At 53.6% G+C, this 12,759-nt stretch overlaps 1 long non-coding RNA gene across 1 annotated transcript; it reads right to left on the bottom strand.

Moving 5' to 3' along the window:
- LOC110255445 lies at positions 1,057-10,857 on the bottom strand. The gene is made up of 3 exons (XR_002335684.1): positions 10,379-10,857; positions 10,143-10,240; positions 1,057-2,327 (listed from the first exon to the last, which is right to left on the bottom strand). It is a non-coding gene; the product is annotated as an uncharacterized LOC110255445 (long non-coding RNA).

Below are 12,759 nucleotides of genomic sequence, written 5' to 3'. Positions count from 1 at the left end.
GGCAATATCATCCTCTAATTTGGAGCAGGACAGGAGAAGCCTGGGCAGGCTCTGTCTTGCTGGGACCTGGGACGTGCCCAGGACAGTGACAGCCCCCACACCAGCTCCCTCTAGCTCCCTCAGAGAGCCCCTCCCCGTGCACCACTCAGGCGCCCGCCCCCAAACACACACCATGTGGCCTGCACTCATTTAACAGGACACTGGGAGTGAGCTTGAGGGGGCCAGAAGGGATGTAGCTAAAAAGAGTGCACGAGCATGGTCCCCACAGAGTGGTGGCTACCCCAGTCGGTGGTCACCACGAACACCCTCCACAGGGCTGGGCTGGCTGGGCTGGGGTCGGCCCAAGATGCCTGGCCCAGCCAGGGACTTCTACTCAGCCCAGGCCTGCCCAGGCTCCAGGTCTGTTTTGCTGCCCACAGGCAGTGCACACATGTGTGGCCAGACTAGGAGCCACGGAGTCTGGGCCTGTGAATCTGGAGACCATGATGGGCCCTCCAGGGGGGCTGGGAATTCCCACCAAAAAATAGGCAAGAAGGCATGTGTGTGCGCATACACTCATGTCCACATGTGTGTGCACATATGTACTTGGACACAGAAGGTCTGTTGTCCTTACCAGATTTTCAAAGGATCTATGCCCCCTCCCAAAGCTAAAAATTACTCTATTACATTATTAGTTCACTTAGCAGTTGAGGAAAGCAGAACCTCTGAAAGAGCATCCCTCAGTCCGGTTCCCTGGGAACAGCCTAAGATCCTCAGCTAGGGTGGCAGCGAGGACCAGAGTCCCTGCCCCGTGGATGCGCACATAGCTGAGCCAGCCCCACCTGCCTCTCCCCATCCGGGGTGACAGCCTCCCACTGCACCTCTACCCCTACAACCCCTCACCACCCTCTCCCTACAGAGCAGGTGGGAGCCATCCAGCCAGGCTCCCTTGTGAAGGACAGGGGAGAAGGAGGTAGTCCTGGCAAGACCTCCACTCTGCCAGGCTCAGGCCAAGGAGTGGGCACATAGGCATGTGCCGTGCCCCCTTGGCGCGTTTGCAGCAACAGCTCCCCATCCCCCACCCCCGCTTCCATCACCTCCCAACCTGCCTCTGGGAGTGATGAGTTTATCTCTGCAAGACAGGGAGGTACGTCTGACGGCAGAGATGACTCGGGTTGAACTCCTCGGTAAGCAGGCTCCCGGGGGAAGAGGTGGGAGAGATGCTATCGTCCCTGTTTGTCAGGAACCCAGTCTCCACGCGGCCCCCTCCTCATGCCCTGCTCTCCAGCGCCCCGAGCTCAACCCAGTGCCTTGGCAACCGAGGGAGCTGTAAATATCCCACAGGCACCTGGGCGCAGGGCCCTGAGGACACAGGAGATGAAAGTGTGAGGACACACACACACCCGCGGGAGAAAGAAAAAAGGAAGCCGAGCCAGCCTGTCTGCCCTGCCTCCAGATCCGATGCTTGAGCAGATCTTTCAAGTTTAAGGAGTGTCAGCAGTTTGGCGTGGAGGACACATCTGGGAGACACATCTGGATCATTCCTGCGGGCACCCCAGGGGACCTTGTCTCTAAGGTCTGTGTCATCACACCCCCATCACACTGGCTCTGACCTCAAGGGCTCTCTGCCCTGGAACTCCCCTCCACTGCCCACTCCATCCCCACCCAGGCAGCCAGAACCTACAGGCACTGCCTCTCAACCAGTTTAGGGTCCAGGGCCCCTCCTCTGGATAAAGAAAGATGGGGCCAAAGAGTCGGGGAGTCAGACACCTTGGGCAGCCCCGCTGACTTCCTGGTGGTTTGCCTGGCACTGGGCTAGGGGCTGAGACAGCGCCCCCAAGCTTGAGATGAATGTAAGGTAGGCCGGAAAGTTGCTGAGAGGTCATCAGATCCTCTTGGTTGGGGACAACAAAATTAGAGAGAGAGGTGACCAGGATCATGTCCACTGACTTTCTGTCCAGAGCATTGTACCCAGAGGGAAGATGAAGTCTCACCAAGTGGTGGCCATTGTGGTCAATCACAGTTCATCAAATGTGACTTCGGCAGGGTCCTCCAGGGCCACTGCCATCAGCCAAGGCTCCCAGGAGGAGGTTCCTGAAACAGCTGCCTCTGCCCTCCTGGCTCTCCCCTCTGTGCCCTCTTACCTTGCACCCCATGGCAGTGCTGACCAAAGATCCTGGCAGCTTCCACCTGAGGCTGGGCATCTCGCTGCCCCCCACCCCCACCCCTAACTCTATCTTGCACATGTTGTTCAGCAAGAAGCTGTGTGTTATCGGAGCAAGATGTCTATGGTACTCGCTGGTTGTGTGGCCTCGGGAAAGACACCAAACGTCTCTGGGTTTCCTTATCTGTGAATGAAATGGAGATGTCACATCAGCTGTGTTGTCATAAGAATGAGAGATCGTGCACGTAAAGGCTCTGGAACCCCAGACACTCCATAAATGGTTATTACTATTGTCATGGTTGTTGTGTCTCTGGGGGAAGCAGGGGAAAAGCAGCAGGTGCCCCCAGCCCGGCCACTGTCTGAGAGAGCCAGGGCTGCAGGACCAAGTCCCTCAGAGAGGACAGGATGCCTCTGTCAGCCCTGGCCCCGTGCTTCTGCCCAACACCCTTGAACCAGGCCAGGCATGAAGAATGGAAACTGCGACCTGGGGCTGCAGAGGTGGGAAGAGTTGAGAAGCAGGCTGGCCCCGAAGAGTCCTTTTCCTAGTCCAAGCCACAGAATGTGAAGTCTGAGGGACCTCAGAAGACACTCAGCCCCAAGGCTCCCTCCCCATTTGACAGAGGAGGAAACTGAGGTCCAGGGGTCACCCCGTGGCTGAGAAGAGAGCCCCTGGCATCTGGTCCAGTGCTGTATTTGTGACTCAGAGCTACCTGCCACGCTAGCACCACCCAAGGGAGCACCACAACCTCCTGACCCACTTTCCTGGAAACCTGGGTTTTTCTGATCTGAAAAATAGCCAGTCTACGCAAGTGGCCTCTGGGAGAAGACAGAGTAAGGGGAAAACACTGCAGGATGACACAGGCCTCTCCACCCAAAAGGCACCAGCCTGCAGTTCAGAAATGTAGCCGGGCTTCCTAATGCAGCCCTCACAGAGGTCATCGCCGGGGGTGGAGCAGGCAGGTGCGCCTAAGCGCATCAGATGCTCCCCGACTTGGGGGCTGCGGGGTGGGGTGAGGTCCTTACACTAGGAGGGATGCTGAGGGGCTCTTGGAACCCAAACCCCAAGGCAGGCATTCTGAAAAGACACGCAGAAACAGAAAGGGTCTCAGAGGCCAGGCCCACCTCACCCCCAAATCCCCAGCCCCAGGGAAGCACTGGGCTTCCCCTCTAAAGCATCCTGTGAATCCACCCGGAAGGACGGCTACCTCTCCACTGTAACTGACCTCTGAACACAGCAGGAGCCACCCAACGCGGCAGGCCGGCACTAGCAGCACCTGGGGCCTCGGCATGGCAGGCTGCTGGGAAGAGGTGGGTCTGGACCAGGGCAGGAAGGAGGGGTGGGACAGGAGGCAGCAGAGGAGAGGGCAGGGGCAGATGACCATGACCCTGACCAGCAGCCCTGGAAGTGCTCTCCAAGGACGCAGGCCCAGGTGCCCTGTTGTTGGCAGGTTGACCTCCTCACCCTGTGGCCAGCACGTCCAGGGCAGGGAGCCCCTCTCACCATGCCCTCCACTCCTGCCACTGTGCCTAGCACTGGGCTGGCCCAGGCTGAGCCCGCTTGGCAGAGGCTGGGTAGGCTTTGAGCTGATCTGCTCACCCGGAAGGTGCTAATTGAGCTGATTAATTGAGCCAATTACCTCAGCCTCCCAGGAGGGCTGGGAGCGGGCCTGGCTCCTGGGGACCAGGTGTGAGTTTGCAGGATGGGCTGACAGAGGGAGCCAGGATGCGAGAGGTGGAGGCTGCGTTCTGCAGCCCCAGGCCTGCCAGCCTGTGAGCCCAGGATGGAGGAGGACCGGGGATGCCCAAGGTGAGAGTGGGCTCCTAGGCAGATCCTAGAGAGAGCCGTTAGATGGGAGGCAGGGCGGGAGCAGAAAGAGGGTGTGCTGGGTGAGAGAATGATTGCACGGAGAAATGAATTACCCTTTCCTGCCACACCTTCTGCTAGTTCTGGGGTGTGAATGAAAGTGAGAGTGAATGTGACGTGAATCCTAGCAATGGAGCATTGAGGACCTGGGGAACAGCGTGAGCTGGCTGCTGCCCTTCACCGCTGGCCAGTCTACCCAGCCCCTGGGAGGCTATTACTGCTGCCACTTTACAGATGAGGAGCTGCCCTTGGTCTGAGGCCACACAGCTAACCAGTAAGGGAGGTGGGATTCAAACCCCATCCTCCAGGCTGCCTGGGAGTCTCTGAACATGAGCCTGAATGTGCGGGAACATGGGGCTGCGTGTCTGTGAGCGCGCATACAGACAGCGTGGCTGTGACCCGGCTGGGCTCACATGAGTACCAGGGCGAGGGGCCAGGGGATCGTATCTGCTCACAGATGTGCACCTCAGAGAATGTGAGTCCTCTCCTGGGACCATGGTGTCCACCCAGGGGCCAAGCCTGGCTGAAGGCCAAGGACAGTTCTTTGACCTTGAGGAAGAAGCACCATGGGGGGGCGGAGGGGAACAGGCTCCTCCTGTCTCCTGCTTCTTTCCCCACTGTCCCAACAGTCCCCACCAACATCCTGGCTTGTCTGCACTCGTCTGATAATTTCCTACCTCGACACCTGCTCCCTTCCAATCTTGTCTCCACGCAGAAGCCAGAGGACTTTAAAACACACATACACGAATCTAATCACAACCCATTTGTTGGTGCAAATGGTATGTCTCTTTATCTGGGTACCACAAACGATACTCGTTCCAGGACAACAACATGCTTTTCTCAAATATTAACTTTATCGGCACATAACTCACAATAAAACAAAATGTACCCATTTTGAGGTATAGATATGCATTTTGACAAATACACACACCTGGGTAACCACCAGCCCATCTCATTTCCATCATCTCAGAAAGTTCCCTCATATCCCTCCCCAGCCCACACCCACCTGCCCTCCCATGGCCCCTCCCATGGCCGACCCTGAGCAGTCACTGATCTGATTTCTAGCGCTGTTGCTGGTTTGCCTCTCCTGCAGTTTCAGGTAGTGTGTGTTCTTTTGTGCCTGGCTTCTTTCACTCAGCGTAACAGTGTTGGATTCACCTACGTTGCTGCATGTATCTATCGCTGATTGATTCCTTTTTTTGCTCTGTAGTATTCCCTTGTAAGGATACACCATTTCTCTATCCATCCACCAGTTAATGGGCATTTGGGTTGTTTCCATTTGGGGGACTATTATGAATATTGCATAATATTCCTGTCTTTTGTGCACATGTATTTTTTATTTCTTTTGGGTAAACACAGCAATTGAAACAGAATCCAGAGTTCCTGTCATGGCGCAGCAACAGAAATGAATCCGACTAGGAACCATGAGATTGCGGGTTTGATCCCCAGCCTCGCTCAGTGGGTTAAGGATCCAGCACTGCCATGAGCTGTGGTGCAGGTCGCAGATGCAGCTCAGATCCTGTGTGGCTGTGGCTGTGGTGTAGGACGGTGGCTACAGCTCCGATTAGACCCCTAGCCTGGGAACCTCCATGTGTGGTAGGTGCAGCCCTAAAGAGACAAAAAGACAAAATAAAATAAAATAAAATCCCTGGGTATGGCAAGTACACATTTAATGCTATAAGAAACTGCCAACTGGCCCTTTTAGGATAAATTTTGCAATCTTTTGATTTTCAAGGCCTACATGCCCTGGCCCTCTTTTCTTTTCAGCCCCATCTTCCCTCCCTTCTTCCCTTGATTACTGCATAAAAAATCACCTTGTGGTGCCTGATAGATCAGCTTGCTTTCAGACACCTAGATGATTACAATCTGCTGAATAGCATGAAACTATGTCTGTACTCTTTTGCAATACATCAAGGATCCTATTGCTGTACAGTGGTATTTTTTTCTTGCTGTTCTTGCCAGTCTTCTTGACCAGGACTTTGCATGCCTAGTTCTCTTTTTAAAAAAAAATTTTCTTTGGCTATGCCTGTAGTGTGTGAATTTTCCTGAGCCAGGGATCAAATCTGAGCCACGGCAGTGACTTGAGTGTTGCAGTGACAACACCAGATCCTTAATCCACTGTACCTCAAGAGAACTCCTTCAGGTCTCTCTCTCTCTCTCTCTCTCTTTTTTTTTTTTTTTTTTTTTTTTTTTGCTTTTTAGGGCCACACTTGCGGCATATGGAGTTCCCAGGCGAGGGGTCAAATTGGAACTGCAGCTGTCAACTTACGCTACAGCCACAGCAATGTGGGATCTGAGCCGCATCTGTGACCTACACCACGGCTCACAGCAATGTGGGATCCTTAACCCACTGAGCAAGGCCAGGGATCGAACCCTCATCCTCATGGATACTAGGCAGGCTTGTTAGCACTGAGCCATGATGGGAACTTCCCAGGTCTCATCTTATTCTTCCTCAGGGGGCTTCATAACCATCCCTCATCCCACAAGAGGCGCTTCTCATGCCTCCTCAAAGCTCCCTGCACTTTTTTCCTGATAACACACATCGCAGCATTCATTACATAGGATGACGTGTCCGTTGTGTGATTTCATGTTTAACATTCCTCTCCTCCACTCAACTCAAGGTGCTGTGAGTGCAGGACTCAGGCCCCTCATCGCCTGTGTGTCTAGCAGAGGATTTGACCCATAGGAGCTACTTGATAGCTATTTCAGGGGATTAGACTAAGGAGGCTGAGCCCCAAGGCCCACGGGCCTAGGATGGGACTCACCTGCCCTGCTGAGGGACCTGGGAGGCCACCCCTCATGGAGAGCCCCTGATAGCCGGGCCGGGCTGTGATTCCACCCCAGATCCGATGACAGTGGGGAAGGGAGGGCGGGAGGTGGGGGAGGCGGGAGGGGAAAGAGAATGACTCATCTTCGAGACACACGGCAAGGGAAGAGGAAAAGACCACTCAGCAGCTTCCTGACCTTCCTGAGCCGGGGCGGCAACCAGGTACTCCCAGAGCCGCGAGATCATTTGCCTGGGCCCACGAGCAGTAACAGGAGAGATTTCTCAGGCTCAGAGAGACGTCAGGCTGCCCCCACCCTCCCCCCAGCCTCCAGCCTCTGCACTGTGTCCTTCCCCCATAATCCCCAAAGGGCAGCTATCCCCACCTCACCCCCAAGGCTGCCTGTGGCTCTGAGGCTGGGAGAGAGCAGGGTTTCCTCCCTGGACCACACAAAAGCAAAGGAACCCTCCTTTTCAAAAGGCAAAAGGGATATGAATTCGCTGACTGCAGCCCAGGCACCAGGATGAGGCCAGAGGCAGGATCCCCTGGGGCCTGAGCAGGGCATGCCCGGGGAGAGTCTCCAAAATCCTGCTCTACGGGTAGACATCAGGCCCACAAAGGGGACAGAGGGCAGATGCAGGAGCGGACGATCGGGGGCAGGAGGCCGTGCAGGGCAGCACTTGTCTGTAAGGCAGCTGGCCTCTTGGCTCTGGACTGTGTGGCCTGACTCCCTGAAGCAACTCCCCTGTCCCTAAACAAGAAATCGGGGTGGGAGGGCCAGGCTCTCAGCCCAATGGGGAAATGGTCTGAAGGCCTTGCAGGGCCCGGAGCGCTAATGGATCAGGACCTCCCTGCAGACTCCTCCTCACCCACTTAACTGTAGCAAATCTGGCTTTTAAGTTCTCACCGACCAGACCTCCCCCTGCAGGTCTATCACCTTTTCCCCTTCAAAGAGGCCTGGGTTTACGGTTCCTGAGAGGGGTCTGAGTCAGTTAGCACCCTTGAGCCCTTGTCCCCACTCGCCTAGGACACACCCAGCATAAAGCGTGTTAAACTGGCTCACTCCACAAAGGAACTGGTCAGGATCTTGAGCATTGAGCTCCCAGAGCCTTTGACGGGCTGCTAGCAGATGGATGAAGCAGCAGAGGAACTCAGGGGCCAGAGCCCAGGGCTATTCATGGAGATGAGCAAGTCTCTGGCTTCTTCAGGGTGTAAATGGGGGCAACGTGAATGTGAGAGCCTTGGTTCTTTAATCCTAAAATGAGGACAGAAACACCACCCTTCATAGAACTTGTCAGGATTTAAATAGAGTAAATATTCCAAAAAAGGATAGCTCATATGATGAATGAACCTTACTTAAATCCTATCATAGTTCGTGTTTAATCCCAACATTTTAATCCACATGTGTGTAAAGCGTTTTATTATTTATGAAATACTTTCACATTTATGACCCTTAAAACAATCTTGTAAGCACACAGGACAAACACTATTAGCCCCATTTCGCAGATGAGATCACAATGATTCAAAAGGATAAAGAAATTGGGCAGGAGCTCCCATTGTGGCTCAGCAGGTTAAGGACCCGACATAGTCTCTGTGAGAATGCAGGTTTGACCCCCGGCCTCTCTCAGTGGGTTAAGGAACAGACGTTGGGGTAAGCTACAGCATAGGTCACAGATGCGGCTCAGATCTGATGTTGCCATGACTGTGGCATAGGCCTCAGCTGCAGCTCTGATTCGACCCCTAGCTTGGAGATTTCCATATGCTGCAGGTACATCCATAAAAAGAAAAAAGAAACTGGGCAAATTCCACAGGATCCCATGCATATGCAAAATCAGCGTTAAAACCTCCTGACTTCTAGCCTAAAAATTTCCCCTACTGGACTTCCACTTTTCCATGCAAATCCTTAGCAGAAATTGGAAAATGATTTAAAACCCTTTCCCGCAAAATGCCAAATGCCTGAGGAAGAAAACAGATGTAGGAGTGCATGAGTTATCTATCACTGTGTAACAAATAACTCGAAACTTAGTGGCTTAAACAAACAAACAAAAAATGCTTATTATCTCATAGTTTGGGTGGGTCAAAAATTTGAGAGATGCTTAGCAGGGTGGCTCTGGTTCAAGTCCTCTCGTGTGTTTCCAGTCAAGATGCTGGTTGGGGCTCAGGCATCTAAAAGCTTGACTGGGGCTAGAAGATTCACTTCCAAGGTGGCTGACTCCCAGGGCTGTGGGCAGGTGGCCTCAGCTCTTCCCCACATGGGCTTCCTACAAGGCTGCTTGAGTGTCAGGACATGGTAGCGGCCTCCCCAGAGCCAGAGGAAAGCCACAATACATTTATGACCTCATCTCAGGAGTCACACCCTCACTCCTATCTTATTCTATTTGTTAGAAGCAAATCTCTAAGTCCAGCCCACAGTCAAGGGAGAAAAATTGGGCTCCACCTTTTAAAGGGAGCACCAAAGAATTGGTAGACATATTTTAAACCATCACAAAGGATTAAACAGCCTCAGATAGGCAGAGTATGCTCAGAACAGGTGCAGGAGACAAACCTCAGGTCTGGACCAACAGGCTGGAGACCCTTCCAGCAGCACCAGGAGGCGCCTCACTGTGGCCAGGATCCCTGACTCCTGCCCTCATCACTACAACAACTTGGGCTACCCTCGATCAAGGGGACCTGGAGACCCAAGGCAGTAGCTGAGATGGAGGAAGAGAGAACTGCCAAGATGTGGTGGAGGCTGCTTTCACTCAGGCCTGAGCACAAGGAGGAGAAGAGCAGGGAGCTGCACACTCCTGGCTGCGGGTTACCCTGCCTGCAACCGACAGGAAGGTGTGCTCCATTGTGACCCGCACAGGGAACACGAACATTTCTGGGGTCTGGAAAGGAAATTGCCTTCCACTGGATCCTGGCTGACCCGGGGGAAAACTCGGGGTTCCCCAGCTTTCCCTCCCAACAAACCTGCCCACTTATAATACTGAGAAGGCAGCATCTTGTGCCACATACCCCCGCCTGCTACCCTCAGACAATTGGATGGGAGGTGGACACCTGACCCAACAGGAGACAAATCATTGGATGATCAATAACCAATCAGATCCTCTCTCTTAAGACTTTTGGCACTAAGGGGGCTAGAGCCTGGGAATCAGTCTGGGGCAGGGCCTGGAGCTGAAGGTCAGGCAGGGAAGACAGGAGGGGGAGGCTGGAGCAGCTATTTTAGGAACATGTGTTGATGAGCAAGCGAGGAAAGCTGATCTGCAGGGTAAGGCAGGAAAATGGAGCGCGGAGGGCATCAAGGAGGATTCACAGGGAGGCATGGGGGACGGGGGTGGGGCAGGAAGGAAGGGCAGTTCCCCAGGTTCCTGGGTCCCTCTCAGCTCACCTGGGGCCTGGATGTTTTTCTGGCTGTGGGTCACGTGTGCTAAATCTCCTGCTTCTGAGTGGTTTCTTTCCAGGCAGTCAGATAATCTTGCCAAAGACCTGGAGAGGGTTGAGGACACACAAAGACCATGGCCTCATTGCAGCAGCACCAGGAAGTGCCTGTGGGTAAGAGTGTCACATTGACGGGCACACTCTTTTAAACTCAGAGAATCCAGAGAAACAAAACAGGGCACATACTCAGTTCTCACACTGATGTTTTCTTCTAACACCACTAACTCTGTTCCTCCTTACTCTCCCTGCAGCTGGTTCCCAACTGCAGTGGGAATTACTCCTGACACTATGGCACATGATTCCCCTCCCAGTCGTTCGGGGCAGAGGTTAGCAGAAAAGACAGCACGTTCCAAGTAGGGTGTTCCTAAGTAGCTGGCATTGGTGTTGTACTGGGCAGCGATACCAGCAGCTTATGAGAAGGAGAGGGGAAGCCGAGGGGCTGGACAGAGAGCCTGAAAATGCAACTTCATTTGTGGTACCTCGTGCCCCAAGATTGCATCATTCAAGTCTAAAGCAAATGTGAATTCCTACAATAGCAACCACACCCATCTTCAAATAAAAGTTTAGCAGAATGGATTTTTGAATTATTCATCCATTCATTCAACAAACATTCATTGAGCCCTTTCTATACGCGCCCTGGACTGGGTACAACATTGAAACCAAGCCAACCCCCATCTTCAGGGAGCTCACAGCCCAGTAGCAGTGAGGAGACACAGAGAACCATCATGAAGTGACCCTCAAGACAGGGCCTTTGAGAGCTCAGGAGACAGATGGATCAGGCCTTGAAAATGAGATGGATCTGTCATGGGAGAGAGGGAGGGACCTTCCGGATGAGGCACTGGAGGGACAGTAAGCTGCAGTGGGAAGAAACGCTTGACAAGGATGCAGGAGGCCTGGGCTGTGGTTCTAGGTCTGTCAGTAACTCAGAAGGTCCCCTTCCCCTCTCTGGTCTCTCTTTCCCATTTGTCGGCACAGGAGCTTGATTTAGCAGGGCTGGCTTTTGAGAGTCTGTGGGGGCAGATGCTGGGGACAGGGGCAGGCTGGAGAACAGAGTTTCTGCAATTTGATTTCATTCAGTGGTTTTCTAGGCAGCTTGCCTAGACCAGATGGGCACCTGCCCCTAGACCAGGCCAGGGGAGACCGATCTTGTAAGATTCTGCCTTACCCCTCTTTTTGCAAACATATTGCTCGTTCAACAAAGGGTGGATCCTGGGTGCCGGCCCCTCAGATAGGGGTCCAGGAGTGAAGTCACAGCATGCTCTGGGACCAAGAATCTTTAGTACCTTGGCAAAGTCCAGGCTACCCTCAGGGGAAACAAGGAAACAGTGTTGTTTCCACCCTGCTCAGCAAGATCACGCATGTGGGTTTGAAAGCCAGAAAATGTCAGAAAGCTGCTTTATCCAGTTCTAAGCTGGTGACCAAGCTCCCACGACAGGCTTAACTGTTCTGTTCCAAAGCTCACTTTTCAGCATAGGGGCCAATAAGCTTTGTGGTTTTGTCCATCTGTCACTTCCCTGAAGTGGTTGCACCTCAGCCTCCCACAGACTGGCCACCTTAAGGAAACACAGGCAAGATGACCACCCCCCAGCCCTTGTACCAGGAACACAGAACAGCCCAGTGCGACTGGTACTGAGGGTGACTTGGAAAGAAATGAGACCAGAGTAATCCATAAAGGTCCGATCACGGAAGATCTTACATGATGGGCTGAGGAGTTAGGTGTCAGAGTGGAGGAGTGGCTGATGGGACATGAGCTTAGGAAAATATGCCGACAGCAGTGAGTGACACGGACCAGTATCAGAGGGTGGGAGGGGGCCCCAGCAGCCAGGAGAACACTAGGTGGGGGCCTGAACCAGGCAGAGGGAGTAGAGCTGAAAAGGAGCAGGAGCGGGCAGATGGGAGAGATTATTTACAAGGCAGAACACACAGGACTTAACCACTGACCAGAAGTGGGAGGCCAAGGGGAGGGAGGAAAGGGGAGGTAGCCTTGGAAAGTTCCAACTTTCCTCCCAGCATAGATCCAGCAAATCACACACCTCAAATCACAAAACACTATAGGACTGTCTACACAGCACAAAATACTGCTGACTCGAAACATTCAGAAAGCCCTCAGATGCCATCAGGTCCCCAAATATCTGGAGAGCCACTCTGCCTTTTGTCTAAATGCTTGCAAAGGGCATGGGAGTCATTTGGCATCTCTGTCTTTAGCCCTCACGGTCCCCACAAAGCACTCCAGCAGCAAGGCAGCTGAGGGCCAAGGTGCCCAGCAGTGGGGGAGTCAAGCCCCTGCTCTCATCAGAAGCCACGCCGGTATTTTTAGCGCTGCAATCAACAGCAGGGCCCGCCTCTGGTTGGGCTCAGGCAGCAGCCTAGGCCGAGCAGGGCTGTTAAAAATGGAATGGCACACACAGCAATCAGTTGTGGCGGGCAAGGGGGACTGACAGGGCAGCAGCTGTGGCATCTGAAGCTATTGGCCCTCGAGCTGGCAGGTGGATGGGGGAGCAGCCTCCCAGAGCTGGAGTTTCAAGGTCCCGCTGCCGTCCCATATCTCAGGTCCCATATCCACCTAT

The sequence above is a fragment of the Sus scrofa genome, chromosome 9, assembly GCF_000003025.6.
Source record: "Sus scrofa isolate TJ Tabasco breed Duroc chromosome 9, Sscrofa11.1, whole genome shotgun sequence".
Taxonomy (NCBI): Eukaryota; Metazoa; Chordata; class Mammalia; order Artiodactyla; family Suidae; genus Sus; species Sus scrofa.
Note: the sequence above shows the minus strand (reverse complement) of the source record. Positions and strands in the feature narration are given on the sequence as shown.